General features: G+C 38.6%; 1 long non-coding RNA gene across 1 annotated transcript; it reads right to left on the bottom strand.

Moving 5' to 3' along the window:
- Positions 1-3,936: 3,936 nt before the first annotated feature.
- LOC148756622 (uncharacterized) lies at positions 3,937-13,446 on the bottom strand. The gene is made up of 4 exons (XR_016022748.1): positions 13,310-13,446; positions 11,493-11,576; positions 6,988-7,027; positions 3,937-4,076 (listed from the first exon to the last, which is right to left on the bottom strand). It is a non-coding gene; the product is annotated as an uncharacterized LOC148756622 (long non-coding RNA).
- Positions 13,447-14,024: the final 578 nt, after the last annotated feature.

Here is a 14,024-nt window from a genome sequence, read left to right as displayed (position 1 = left end):
AGCTATGTGTCTCAAAGGGTATTGACCCCACTGACATCTCCACAGATATAGCAAATCAAGGGTGTTCCCTCCACCTTTGTCACAGGGATCAAGTGACTGAGGCCATAAAAGTATCAACACATGGCATTCTACTGGCCACAAGGATTGGCACTAAGCTTAGATCACTTATTTGCCTGATAATTGAGGAAGGCATTCTTTCTCCTTGGGCATTTTCAAGAAAGCAAACAGCCCAGCTACTTGTGGAGGCCTCACTAGACCTGCAAAGAAAACCAGCTTTCTCTGGATGGAGAGCAGAGAGGCAGAAAACAAAACAAAATACTTGGTTCTTGAAAAACAAACCCAGAAGCCTGACTACCTCTTTATTTTCCATTATATGAAGGCAATAAACTCCCTTATTTTTAAAGATGGATTAAATTAGGTTTTTCTTTACTGATAAATCTTATCCTATGCCTATATTATCTAGATTGTCTACCACGATTATACAGTTCATTATGAAAAAAACAAAATGCTCCTGTGCTTGTCCATATTTATCCAATTAAGTATAAAAGAGTGTTAAAATGGTTCTGACATTAAAATTCAAATCTTATTGATAAAACGCATTTATGACATGGCTTATTTGCAGTGGAGTGAAATCCTTATCTTCACTAATTGACTTAAGTAGATAAAACAACAAATATACAGGGGTGCCAAAAAATGTATACAGTGGACACTTTGGTCAGCGTTGCTCAGGCAGTAGTTCGTCGTAATCAGAAGTGTCTGGACGCTGATGGTAACCACTTTGAGCACCTCTTGTAATTGCAGAAGTCGAACGTGACTTATATTCATCCTCTATTATTGGTATATATTGAGTATTACAATTATAATAGTTTTTTCCTGTCTTAAAATGTATATAGATTTTTTTGGTACCCTCTGTCTTTACCTATCTTTGCCTAGAAACAGCATTTCCTCTTCTTTCTCTCCTTGATTAGTAGTAATTCTGCTTGGGCATAACTTTTAGCCATTTAATATGTCACCGAAATGAGAACTGTCAAGTCATAAGCATTAGAAAAAGAGGAAAGAATAATCATATTCCAACAGAACACTCTAGTTAAATTCAAAAAATAAATACAGATGAGGATTACTCCATGTAGAGAATCACTTAAAAGCATTTTTGAACTTTACTGTCGTAAAGATGAACATGTTACTGATTAAATAACACCAGGATAAAGCAGCTGAAATTGTAACTGTCCTACTGTCTAAATAATGCAGACATTTGTAGAAAATCAAACAAGAAAAATTAATGTACTTTGTAAATTTAATTATTCAATAGACTATCCTCAGTAATTTAGATAATTGTCAATTTTCCCTTTTATTTTGTACCATGTCATAATTTTCAAAGCGAGAAACGTAGCAAGTGTAATAAACATATAAAACGGAATAACGCTAAGGACACAGTCCTTAATGTTTTCTTCTCTATTCACACTCACTGTCTTGATGATCCCACTCAGGTTCATAGCTTTGGATACCACCTGTACACCAATTATGGCCGGTTCTAAATCTCCAGCTCAGACCGCTCTCCAACCTCAACTTCTGTATCCAACTACCTTTATGACGTCTCCGTATGGATGTCTAATAGTTCAAACTCACCATGTCCAAAACTCAACTCTTGGTCTTCCCTTCCAAAATCTCAAATCGCTTTACCTAATTTTCCCTCTCAATGGAAGACAACTTCATTTTTCCAGTTGCTCAGGACAAAATATGAGTGACCCTTGACTCGTGTCTTTTTCTCAAATGCACTTAATTGATCAGTTAATTCTTCCTGTTGGCTCTACTATCAAAACACATCCAGAATCTGATCATATGGCTCTACTACCAACTCTACTAGCCCGTGCTGATTCACTGTTATCTCTTGCTTGGACTATTGCAATAGCCTCCTAACTGGAGACCCTGCTCCCCACTTTGTCTCCCTAAAAGATTGATCCCATTAAATATTAAGTCAGATCTTCTCTTTTACTAAAATCATCCAAGGCTTCCTATTTCTACTCAGCATGAAAACTAACACCTTCATAATAACCCCTACGAACTGGTCCTCTACATCCTCTGTGACTCATAGCCTTCCAGTCTCTCCGCTTTGATTACTCAGTTCCAACTGCATTGGGCATGCACATAGGGTCTTTCTTCACTGCTCTTTTACACTTTCCTTCCAGATGTCATGAGGTCATATTTGAATGAAACCAAAAGGGATCCTATTAAAAATCACAAACCCTCTTCTCCACAACCACCTATCCCAATTTCCTGCTATGCTGTTCTATTTTTCTACTTTTCCTTGGCAATGATCACACTGTAACATTCTCTGTACTTAGTTATCACGTTTATTGTCTCTCTCTCCTCTGCTAGAAAATAAGCACCATGCATTCAGGGATCTTGGTTTGTTCACTTGTGTATCTCAAACACTTTGATCCATGTCTGGAACATAGTGAACATTCAATACATATTTCCTGAACAGATAGGAAAGGTAGACTTATTATATATGCCTTACTTGATGACAAAAATGGAACAACTCTAAGACTAAAATTAGACCTATTTTAGTTTTATAAAGGGCTTTAAAATTTGTTTTCTTTTTCCACTGGATGGAAACGTGAATATTTTTCGAAAATACACACTGAGGCATATAATACCTAACACTAATGGAAAAACATTAATAAATAAGCTTTAACATCTCATACTCCCACACATAACACATGTCTACAGATTTGAGAGCTTGCCTATAGATTCTAACGCCAGCACAATCCCTTCGTTTGTCCTTAGGCCGGTAGTCCAGGCAGACACTTTGGCTATACCCCTGACCGGCTTATTTTGAAATGAAGCTTTATATCTTCCCTGAGTACAGAATAACGATCAAAGCCCTAGCTTGGAATTTTAATTAAGTACCATTATTGGTTTTGGAAGATGAGTGTTTTCACCTGATCCCCTTTTGACAAATGTCATTTATTGGAGATTCAAAAGGGAGAATAAGGGCGGCCTCTGGGTGCAATCCACAGGGAAGGTTCAGAGATGAGCTATTATTATCTGACGCCTCTAGAGGGCAGCAGAGGCAATAGAGGCTCGATTCCTTTGCAAGTAAGAGTCGCTCCTGTACACAAACCATAAACGGGGTTTTATTGAATAAATAGCTGTGCCATGGTTTACTTAGAGACATGAAGCAAATAACCACAAGTAATATGGACATACATTATTATTTGTTAAGAGAGCGAATCTTAAATTTAACTTTCTGAATGCTAAATATATCACACTAAGATGCATGCCTCCTCCAAAGCATGGTAACCTGAAGCTCGCCAGATTTGGTCCCAGCAGTGTAATTCTTAGCAAGCTGTGTTGAGAGTGACTTTGCGATATAACTGCTGCCAGTGGCAGCTCCCCATGGGCAGGGAACGCTATCTTCTTCCGGAGAACGGAGCGCTCACCTGCCGGCTGCCACCTCTTCTTCTTTCAAGTTTCCAAACACGTATACGGGTTTTCTATTTCATATCAACTTTAAGACCTTTTGGTAAATGTGTCTAACTATCAGGACTCAAGTTTTCTCCTATACCATAGCTATTACCCAGTGTCGAAATACAGGTCCCTTTACAAAAATTGCAAAGCGTTCAGAAATAGATTGAATTACAAATAAATAATTATTAGTAACGTTATTAGCACCTTCTCTACGTTTCCAATGGGAGGTGCAGGGTAAATGGGTAGGAACACAGAATCTGAAAGCAAATAACCTGGACTCAAATCCCAGCTCCACAACTAACTGGCTGTGTGATGGTGAACAAGTTATTTCATCTCTCTGTGCCTCGGTTACTTCTTCTGTAAAATGGAGAAAATATGAGTACCTACCTCATAGGGTTGTTAGGAGAATTTAAGGAGTTAATATATGTAAAATTCTAAGAAGAGTCCTTTGCATTTCCTAACCACCATGGAAGAGTTAGCTTTTATTATCTAGGATCTCAGAGTCATTTGCAAGTACTCACGCTTTTCCCTCCTTCTCTCCTCCTCGATAGTCATGGTGGCACAGCAGAGACCAGGCTTCAGATAGCATCATCCCACACGGGCTTCTGAAAAGAAGGAGCATTTCCCACTTCACCCAAAACACACAGGAAGACAACTGTACATCTCCTGCATTCCCTACGCCTTCCCCTTTAAGTGCTGTTCTGTCTAGTCGCTGTCTCTATCTTTGTGCCACTTTCTCTGGACCAAGGTTGTAGCTGATTTTCTTGACGCAGGTTGGTTACCACCTGTTTCTCTCCTGGTCAACTGCTCTAGCACAGCCATTCTCAAACTCTTGAGGAGATCATTTCATTGTCCACCCACCGTTATGCACAGCATTTCATCTTTTTATGAGGTGGAAAGATATAGACAAGTATTACGCACACTCCCTATTTTAAAACAGCAAAATAAGAGAATTCCCTTAGGAAAAATAGTGAACTCCTTTAAAGTTTAAAAAAATGTTTTAAAATGTTTCAGAAAACAGGTAGCGTTATACCAAAACCAAATTTTAAAAATCACATTGATGATTTGGAGAAGAAAATAAACTGAAAAATAGGAGATTACGAGGATGGTGAGTATACGAGAGAGATCCAAGATGGCGGAGTAAACACGGTGCGAACCTCCTTTCGTGAACACATTAAAATTACAACTAAATTATAGAACAATCAACCTGGAGAACTATCTGAAGTCTAGCTGAACAGAAGTTTTATAACCAAGGATATAAAAAAGAAGCCACGTTGAGACTGGGCAGAGGGGTGGAGACACAGAACTGGGTGCCTGAAACCTCCGTGTGGCGGTTGAGAACCGGAAGGGATATCTCGGAAGGGACAGAGATTTGCTCCCCCCCTTCCCTGTCCCCAGAAACAAGAGACCTCAGCCCCACACTGGCCTCCCCAACCCAGAGTACTGGTGTTGCAAAGAGGAGCCCCCACCACATTGGCTGCGAAAAACAGTGGGGATTCGGCCACCGAGGCTGCAGGAAACCCAGGTGTCCTCTTAAAGGAAACCCACTCGCTCGCAGGCACTCACCCTGGGCTCCGGTGGTGGGACAGTGACTTGGAGGGTGTTGGAGACACACGGGGAGACACTGAGTTGTGTGACTGTCGGGTGAGGACTGGAGGAACAGTCACCATTTCCCCGGTGTGGTTTTCCTCCTATTCAGGCGGCAGGCCATCTTTCCTGTGTTAAGCCCACCCCCACAAGCCAAATCTGAATCTGATTGGTCTGATGAGCTCCTCTGGGACCCAGCCCTACCCAACCCTCCCAAATGCTAAAGGCACTTTCTCTGCAAGCAGCCAGCCCCATCCACACTGCACTCTTTCTTGGAAAACTATCAGGGTCCGCAGGCCTCATGTGGACAACGACTGGCCTCGGTGTGCTCTGAGACTGTTGCTGAGTAGCTCCAGGCTCAGCACTGGCATCACCAAATCTACATTAACCTGGGAGCACAACTCTTCCCACTTTAGTGACTCCCTGAGACCTCGCCTCATCCAACCTGTATATTGCACGAGACTTTATCAGCAGCTGAACCGTAAGGGAACCAGCAGGTGGCAGCAGGCCTCTGGGGTATCCTGGCTTCTTGCGGAGCTACCTCAGGCCCCAGGCTGGTGGCATCATCCTTGATTTGCAGCGAGGCTTCTCCCACTGCCTCCAGATTTAGCACAGGCAGCAAAAAACCGCAGATGGTTTTGAAGCTCCTACCAGATAGTCCTTGACCAGTCACAGGCAGTCGGTGACCTGGGCCTGCACCAGAGCCTCCCAAGAGGCTCCAGAGCAAACATACTTGGAGGTGGGCTTCAAACCACAGCAGAGCACCACCCAATTTGTCCCCCAAGTGGCCCACACAAAGGGTGGTCTCAACAAGCATCAGAGCTCACTGGGGCAAACCCCACTCAGTGGGGTAAGCATGCCACACAGCAGCCCATAAGCTGTGGATTGGCCAAACCTCACAGCCAGTCAGCCTGAGGGTCAGTCCCACCCAGTGATGTACAGTGACTGACTGGAGGGTTTGGCCTTGCTTGGCTCAACTACCTGTCCCTGGCCTGCTTTCCCTACTCCATAGTGGTCTCTCCTGGAACCACCTCAGGGATAAACCTCTTGTATTTGAACCTTATCTCTGTATCTGCTTCTGGAGACGAAGGACTTCACAGTTAACCCCACAGAGTTTTGAAAGGCTGGGCGAAGGTAATATATCTAAAGCACCGAAAACAGGGTCTGTCATATAGGCAGTGCTACATAAGTATGAGCTATTGTTCTTATATGAGTTTGGACTTATAGCACCAGGGAGAACTGAAGGAACTATACAGGGACTTCAAACAAGCATAAAGCCACAAACATACAAATTCTTGAGAAATGTCGAGGGAATGGAATAATCCACATAATTGCTTCCATTCACATCACTGGTTGCACCCTTGGCCTTAATTACAAGGGAATAAATGCTTCTGGCTGAGTTGTAATATAAAGAGGCTGCTACTGTGTGCTCCCATGAGACCCACCACAGGCATTCAATTTAGTTAATAAGTATGGATACTAGAAGACTGAAATGTTCTCTCTCCCATGTGCTGTTTTCTTCTTTTTTTTTCCTTTTTTACATAAGTGGAAACTCTTTGGTTCATCCTTTAACCGGGTTTCATGGAGTAGTTGCAAGGTTGCTTGCTTGAAGGTAAGCAGCAGGAGTCTTAAGAACTTAATTTTAAGAAATTCAAAGAGCAAAAAATGCACTTTGTTCTTTGAGTTTCTTAAACCTATATTTCATATCCTTTCATAATAATTTGTCTTTTATGGATAAAATATACACAAATCACTTAGGAAAAAAAGGCATCTGAAATGACCTTGGGCGACCAAGTTCTCCTATTTTTAAATGTCATGCACAGAGTATATTATTAAGATTTCTATATGGTAGCATTTCTAGCATAGCTCAGAAAGAGAATTTACCATTTCTTTATTATTCAGTTCAAATATAAGGGCAATGAAACTTACTCATAGGATTTCTCTTTTTAAGGTTTTCATTTATCAGCTCCTGGGAAAAAAGAAAACGGATATAGGCAAAATCCCAACATGATAAAACCCAAACTAAAGTAATAGTGGCTGGGGGGGGAGGGACCTCTAAGTGAATTATTCTACTCCTAGGTCCTAAAAAAAAAAAAAAAAAAAAAAAATATTATTCTCTGGTTCTCTCATCTGACCCCACTACAGACTAGCTTTTGTCCACTTCACAGCACTTGGGACATTAATGATCTCCTCCAGGACAAATGGAATGTTCTCTCTTCTACCCTTATTCACTTTAATCTATGTGTTGCTTTTGTTCGACTCAACCACTATCTTCCTCCTCCTCCATAAGCCTTTCTTCTCCTAATTTTGTCTGATCCTTTAGTATTCCTTTTCAATTTTATTATACATTTTAAAAATAAAAAGGAAAACCACAATTACAGATGAGGGGAAAAAAGCATCCAAACCCAAATACTACTTGTATTGGATTCCCCCTACCCGATTTTTTCTGATTGGTGTGTCCATATTATGAATAAAATTTGGCATCCTTCTTTTTCTACCAGATATTTTAATTATTTCACATTTTGCTGTATAATCTCTATAACCTCCATCCTTAATTCCTTTTAATAACCTCCTCTCTCTCTCTCTCTGTCTCTCCTCCTCAGCCTGGTCTATTTCCCCATGCAAATTCATTCCTCTCCCCCAACGAATCCGCTGATTAGCCAAAAACTACTTTATATCCCACATTCTCTTTTTATGTTCAAGTCTTCCTTTGATTCTAACGATATGAACACTATTTTTAACAAATAAAGTAAAATAAGACTCCAGTGTCCTACCAAAATATTCATACCAAAATACTGCTTACTCTGGAAGTTAATCTGGCAATTTAGATCAAAGATGTATTGTTTTGAAATGCCTAAAACATATCTTTGCTCTAAATAATTCCTAAGATTTTTTTCAGAGTTCCTATAAAAAGTAATATGTAGGTATGGGCACTTAATTAGTAGTTTTCAACAAGACTGTTACTAGATTAGCATTTTCTAAATTCTGTTCCAAGTAAGACCAGTGAAATACTTGTAACTGTACTATTTAAAAAAGGGTAGGGGTGTGTATGTGAAGACTTCCATGACCAAAAAAATTCCAAAAGGTTGGGAAACTTTAATTTTAAAAAGTTTAAAGATTTCTTTACTGTAAGAATTTCTGGAGTCTTTACTATGTTAATTCCAGCACACAGCACAATTGGTCAGTATTCAATAAATATTTGTTAATATATGAATGTGCATCTTGAATCTCCAGGAAATAGTATCATATATAACACTGCCCAAAAGACATGTATTTATCAGATATTCAAACAATTATATAAAAGATTATTTTTTGCTGTGTTGTCTAGACTGATTACAAACTCCAAACAATCCATGAACTGGGGGTTGGTTAAGTGAATTATGGTACAGTAGAAGACCGTGGAGCCATTACAAATTATGATATAGATCAATCTTTATTGACACTAAAAGATGTCACTAATATGTGGGAAAAAGTAGATTATAGAACAGTATGAAATTTGCATGTTACCTCTAAATAGATATACAGATAGGTCACATAAAGGAGATATATATATCAGAGTGCCAAAAAAATCATACAAGTGGACACTTTGGTCAACATTGCTCAACGTTGTTCACTGTAATCAGAAGTGTCTGGACACTGACGGTAACCACTTTGAGCACCTCCTATAATTGCTGAAGTCAAACGTGACTTATATTCATTTTTTGTTATTAGTATACATTATTACAATTTTAATAGTTTTTGTTTCTTAAAATGTGTATACATTTTTTTGGCACCCTCTGCATATGTAACTACAAAGATATTGACCAAAAAGTTTAGAATAATTATCTTTGGTTGGTGCGATTACATATGATTTTTCTCACGTTTTACTTTATATTTTTATTATGTATCCTAATGAATTATTAAGAATGTAAATAAAGATTTAATTTGACAAAGATGCTCATTTCAGTATTATAATAGAAAAATGGACATCAATAGTATCTAACAACAAGGAACTAGTTAAACAGACTATAGTATATCATCGAATATCACGATATGAAGTCATTAAAATGATATAAAATATTTAATGTCATAGAAAGGGATTTACAACATATTTTTTTAAGTTGAAAAAGCAGGTTATAAAACAGCATGTATGACGATCCCATTTTTGTTGTAAAATATTTATATGTTTATAAAGATCGGTATGGGAGGATGTACAACAAAAACTTTGCAAGGCTAATCACTGCGTTTATATGTGTTTCCTTAGCTTTATCAAGGTAATATACCTTGCTTACATAACAACAAAATCAGTGGACTTATCAATGTTTGTTTCCTTAGCACTCTAGGTAACATAAATTATTTATGGTCAAAGAAAAAATAGGATTCAATGAAACTACATGCGTAAATGCTTGCTTAAAATGGTAATATGAATAACACTGTCAGGAAAGGTGTCTAATCTGTTTTCCAAAAATAATGAAATTGTGGTAAAAACAGAAATGAATTTTGTAAATGCCTTTAAAGAAGTCATAGTTTCAATTGCATGCGGCCTTCTATTTCTTGACCTCTAGTAGTCTGGTGTTTTAAATGGAATAGACAAGCACTAGTGTCTGTGACCGAGAACGAAAGGAAATCAAGATGTCACAAATTTAAATATTTAGCATAAGGATATTTGAAGGTGCAACAATCTGCACGGAGGAATAATCCCAGGTAGTTTCTGTAGTGCCATTCTTAACATTCACATCGCTAAATTTCAGAAAATAGTATAATTCATGTAAAAGGTGGTGGGATCCACAGAGGATTGACAATTTTTCCTGTGCCTAGAACATTAAAAAGAATACCATCTACAGCCTTCATCATTTAAAAACAAAAGATATTCCAACCTTGAAAAGGTCCTAATCTCAGATTTTTAAAAAAATTCTCTTTGAGTCAGTTTAGCTTTCTAAATATAAGTATCATATTGTTCGTGTTTGTCTAATTTTGCTGCAGACTGGTGAAACCCATAGCAGGCACTAGCGCTACTATGAAGAGTCACCATAATCTAATAAGGGGTCACTGTAAGAAAACACCTCTAGATAGACAGACACTATGTATATTTAATCAGTCAACTATTCAGAAAGTTGTTGAGAAACAATTCAGGGGATTTAAAAACATGAACTAGATTTAACGTTATTTAGGTTGGGCAACGGCAATGTTTTTGGTTGAAGTTAATTTAAATAACAAAACAATAAAACTCAATTGACCTTAATGATCTTCCTTCCCGTTTCCTAAACCTCAGTCATGAATGTGTTGTGTTCACAAGTTTTGTCATATTTGCATAACACCCCCTACTCTCATTTATTTAATAGTTTTTTCATTAAGTCTCCTTCCTGGGCAATAGTATCTATGAAATCAGAGGTTTGGTGAGCTACTGGACACATTTAATCATTACACATTTAGTCATTCTGCCATCTGAAAGGATCTTGTGTATTTCTTCCCACAAACACTCATCTAGTCTAACTTCCTTATTTCATGGAGGCCCAGTGTGTTAAGTAATGTCTTCATTATCTAATGTGTTCATGATCTAACTTGATGAGGATGGCAGAGCAGGTGATGGATTTGAAAAATAACAAAACAAAGGAGATTCTATTCATGGCCTGATTGTCAGCTTAATTATCTATAAGTTACATATATAACTTCAAAGATGTTGGAACCTATCTCTCTCTCCATTACCAATTTCATTTTTTTTTTTTTTACAGTTCTTATATGGCTTTACACTCTCTGCCTTGGATCATCCATTCATCCAACAAATATAAAAGGTGCTAAAAAAAATGTATACACATTTTAAGAAAGGAAAACTGTATTAAAATTGTAATACTCAATATATACCGGTAACAAAAGATGAATACAAGTCACATTTGACTTCTACAATTACAAGAGGTGCTCAAAGTGGTTACCATCAGCATTCAGACACTTCTGATTATGGCAAACTACTGCTTGAGTAATGCTAACTAAAGTGTTCACTTGTATACATTTTTTTGGCACCCCCGGTATTTAATGAACACCTATCGTGTGTCGGGCATTGCTTGGAGCAAAACAGACTAATCTCCTTGTCTTCATGAGGTTTATATTCTAGTAGATTTTTATAGCCTTCTAAGTATATGTAATGTTTCATTTTCTAAATTCTAAATTCCTGGAGGACAGATCTGGGTCTGATTTAACTTTGACTCCTCCACAACTATTCCAAAATAGTTCAAATAATTGTCTGGATCTTAAATTAGCTGTATTTCAAGATAAAGTTGTACGCATTTATTTGTTTCAAGCAAAGTAACAAATTCTCTTTTTCCAGTTTAAGAAAAGATTTTGTATTTACCTTAAATTTTAATGATTTCTCAAATCACAAACAGTCAATGTCACTAATCTTTAACGCTCGCAGAAAACTAAACCAAAGATTTTTTTTTTAATGTGTTGTAATAGCTCACAGTTAGGATGATGACAGTTGATCATTTCCAGCTTTGGCATGGATTCTTCTTCTATTGATTTTTTTCCTCCTGTTTTTCTTCCCTCTTATAAAAGAAATAAACTATAGTGATATATTCAAATTTTATGCAAAGATTAAGCCTATAAAACAGGTAGACTAAGGCTTTCCAGCATTAACTATCATGCTTCATCTCATCTTTTTATGGAACACTTCTGCTTTTACTTAAATTCAGTGGGGGCAGGCCCGGTGGCTCAGGTGGTTAGAGCTCCATGCTCCTAACTCCAAAGGCTGCCGGTTTGATTCCCACATGGGCCAGTGGGCTCTCAACCACAAGGTTGCCGTCCGACTCCCTCAAGGGATGGTGGGCTGCGCCCCCTGGGCTGCGCCCCCTGCAACTAGCAACTAGCAACTAGCAACGGCAACTGGACCTGGAGCTGAGCTGTGCCCTCCACAACTAAGACTGAAAGGACAACAACTTGACTTGGAAAAAAGTCCTGGAAGTACACACTGTTCCCCAATAAAGTCCTTTTCCCCTTCCCCAATAAATAAACAAAAATAAAAAAAAAAAAGAGTATAATTCTAAAAGAAAAAAAAATCAGTGGGGATTTTAGAGAGAGCAGAAAGCTCCAAAAAATCTGGCCCCAGGTAAGCTGTGCAAGGTCACGAGTCTTTGGTAACAAAATCAAATTCTGTGCCCATTCTTCCTCCTCTAACCACTAGATGATACTGGCTCCCCCCAAATAAGAAAGTTAACGATTCTCAAGAAAATAAAAATATGCACAACTTCTAAACTTTGTTATATTTAGTACCTTTAAAAAAAATGAGGGGAAAGCTAGTGAGACTTTCCAGAGATAAAGAAAAAACCTTGTAAGTCTAGATGAGAACCAAATATGTCTGCAATGGGCCTTTTCTTGGGTCTTTGTTGCCTTTGTACTCAATTTTTAGAATCTAGTTAGAACTATCACTTTTCCTGAATGATGAGGACAAACCCAGTTTATGCTTTCTTTCTTTCTTTCTCTGTTTCTTTTTCCCTGTAAATACAAGAGAACGCGGCTGGTAATTTCAGAATTGATTGAACCGACCCACAAATAGTTATTCATGTACTTTTCTCTGGCATTCTTATTCCTCCCACTGATATCAATAGTTTCTTCTTCTACGGTAACTCTGCCTGTAGTGAAAACACTGCAGTGCGGCTGAGAGGCTGGTGTGAAGACTGTAAATTATGCATTAGGGACGCCCTTGCTGCACCTCTTGCTTGGAAGTAGAGTTTTATTTCTGTTCAGGCCCACTCCTTTGCTTGCCAGCGGGACAACAGAGCATTACATGGGTGCATTTGGCCACCTGGATTCGTAAGCCTTGGAAGTCAACACCTACAATTGACCTACATGATCAGGAAAATAACAATATGCCCCCTCTAAACAACAACAAAAAACACTCACTCCTTTTATACTAGTTCTTAACTATGCCAGAATAAAGGTTCTGATCTTCTAACTTTTCATAGGTTCACTACCTAGAATTGTTTATTCATTCTTGGGAAAGGGTGTAAGAAAGTCTAGGAGCTAGATCAAAAACATGACCGGTATAACATACTCTTAATATCCAAGTATTATCGCCCATCAAAACTTTATCAGCCCATTAAGCACTTCAGTCACTCAGAAAATGTTTGAGGATCTAACACATAAATAAATATTGAACTATCCACAGAGACTACCAAATAAATGTAACAGTGTCTTCCTTTAAAGATATTTAATTTACATAGGGATACATATATAAAGTTCTTCATTATGTGCCAAGAAGGTACAAATAGATAAAACTTACCTTAGGAAATGGAAATTGTTATGGGTATAAATGTTTGGAGAAGCTTCTGAGACTAGGTAGAACTCAAGGTAAGACAGAGATCGGTCTCTGAAGCCAGCAAAAAGCTTGTCCTTGATGAACTATATAATAAAAAGCAACTGAAAGTTCAACGGAAGTCTCATTATTAAAGCAGTTCTTGTAAGACATGGGTCTGACAGTAGTAATTAGTGCACACAGAAAGGAGAGAGACCAGACAGGTGAAGTTCATCTGTAGATGCATGTGGGTCAAAAACTAACAATTTTCCTGATGCGTCTTCATTTTCCCTAGGTGGTAAAAACGTCATGTGAGTCAGTTCCCTGGGGTTGCCTCTTTCATTTGGGTGGCACCATGATACTAAGGCAGTAAGTGATTGGCAGGGCGTGGAACATCTGGTCCTTGGCACCAGTCCAAACTGTTCTCCGCACTGTTCCCTTGTTCTCATCCACAGTGGCTCTCTGGGATGCCTCACTTGTCTGATTTAGGGTTCCTCTGGTGTGCATGGGATCTCTCTCCTGCTTCCCATGGGAGATCCCAGAGAGGTCTCACCCCACACACCCAATTCTAGTATGCAGGGAATTCTGGGGTCTACATGAGATTAGGGCATAAGTTATCGCTGTTCTGAATCCCCTCAACCTTACGGAGTTTTGTTATGTTATCCCACTCCTCCAGGGTCCAGCCTGGAGGGAAACAAAGCTG

Source organism: Rhinolophus sinicus, chromosome 11 (assembly GCF_057876585.1).
Source record: "Rhinolophus sinicus isolate RSI-liver-muscle chromosome 11, RSI-T2T, whole genome shotgun sequence".
In the NCBI taxonomy this organism is placed as follows: domain Eukaryota; kingdom Metazoa; phylum Chordata; class Mammalia; order Chiroptera; family Rhinolophidae; genus Rhinolophus; species Rhinolophus sinicus.
Note: the sequence above shows the minus strand (reverse complement) of the source record. Positions and strands in the feature narration are given on the sequence as shown.